Genomic DNA, 1,641 nt, shown 5'->3' on the forward strand with positions numbered 1-1,641 from the left:
ATGTAAGAGCTAGCCAATAAGAGGCTGGAACTAATGGGTCAGGCAGTGATTAAAAGAATACAGTTTCCGTGTAATTATTTCGGGTCATAAGCTAAGCTAGCCATGCAGGCGGCGGGATGCAGCTCCGCTGCTCTTAATTCAACATATGGGTGAGATCTGAGATCTGGGTACTGAATCACTCACTGTAATTCTGAAGTCAATGAATGCCTTTGATATCAGTAGAGTTTGTGGTTTGGAATTGGGTTTACTGATGTTTGAGGATGTTCAATGCACAAAGTAACTGTGATGGAACATGTGCCCAGGAAGCAATGCATTTACAAGGTATTCTTGTGTAAGTCACACCAAGGTTCATTATGTCTTGGGTCTCAACTTACAAATAACCAAAGCAGTGAAAAAGATGACACTTTAAGCTATCTATTGTGGCCCAATTTAGAAGAGGGATCTCTCTTTGTGCAACACACACACACACACACACACACACACACACACACACACACACACGATGTAAATATGTGAGTATTCGAGAGTGTGCACTTATGTGTGCACAAAGCAGGAGTGGGCATCTCACTTCTGCTTTATTTCCTTGAGACAGAGTCTCTCAATAAGCCCAAAGCTCATTGTTTTGCCTAGGCTGCCTGGTCTGTAAGCTCTCAGGATCTGTCTATCTTTGCAACCCAATGCTGAGGCTACAGGTACATATAGCCATGGGTGCTGGGGATGGAACTCAGGTTCTTGTGCTTGCAGAATAAGCTCTCTTACCCACTTAGCCATCTCCCCAGTTTCTCTGGGTTCCTATTATATTTTTATTATTTATTTGTAGTATATTGGTTATATACAACTCAGGCTGCCCTCAAACTTCAGTTTATTCACAACTTCTAGAGTACTTGTGACTACAGGTATGCATTACCATGTCAACACTCCAATGTATCTTAAAGGGCAGCTTCACAGCAGTCTTAGCTGGGGTTTCTACTACTGTGATAAACAGCAAAAAGAGAAGCAACTTAGAGATGGGGGGTTTATCTCAGTATCTCAGTGTATAGCTCTCAGGGAACAGTTCATCACTGGGGAAGTCAGGGTTTGACTTCAAGGCAGGAACCTGCAGTCAAGAACTGAAGCAGAGGCCATGGAGGGGATGCTGCTTACTGGCTTGCTCCTTAAGCTCGGTTTCCTCAGCCTACTTGCTTGCTTTCATCTTTCTTTTGAGATAGGGTTTCTCTGTAGCTTTGGGGCCTGTCCCTGGAACTAGCTCTTGTAGACCAGGCTGGCCTTGAACTCAAAAGAGGTGCGCCTGCCTCTGCCTCCTGAGTGCTGGGATTAAAGGTGCGCACCACCATTGCCCTGCTCAGCCTGCTTTCTTATACAACCCAGGACCAACTGCTCAGGAGTGACACCATCCACTCGAGCTGGGCCATCTCTTATCAATCATTAACCAAGAAAATGCCCCATGGGGCTAATCAAGTGGAGTCATTTTCTCAATTGAGGCTCTCTCTTCCCAGATGACCGTAGCTTGTGTCAAAGGCAAACCAACTAGGACAAGAACTGATGCAAAAGCCGGGTGGTGGTGGCGCACGCCTTTAATCCCAGCACTCGGGAGGCAGAGGCAGGCGGATCTCTGTGAGTTCGAGACCAGCCTGGTCTACA

General features: G+C 46.0%; 1 protein-coding gene across 1 annotated transcript in view; it reads right to left on the reverse strand.

The window, feature by feature from the left end:
* The window catches only part of Prkdc (protein kinase, DNA-activated, catalytic subunit), a 174,764-nt gene that overhangs the window by 19,265 nt on the left and 153,858 nt on the right, over positions 1-1,641 (reverse strand). The window lies entirely within an intron of this gene.

This window comes from Microtus ochrogaster, unplaced genomic scaffold (genome assembly GCF_000317375.1).
Source record: "Microtus ochrogaster isolate Prairie Vole_2 unplaced genomic scaffold, MicOch1.0 UNK77, whole genome shotgun sequence".
In the NCBI taxonomy this organism is placed as follows: domain Eukaryota; kingdom Metazoa; phylum Chordata; class Mammalia; order Rodentia; family Cricetidae; genus Microtus; species Microtus ochrogaster.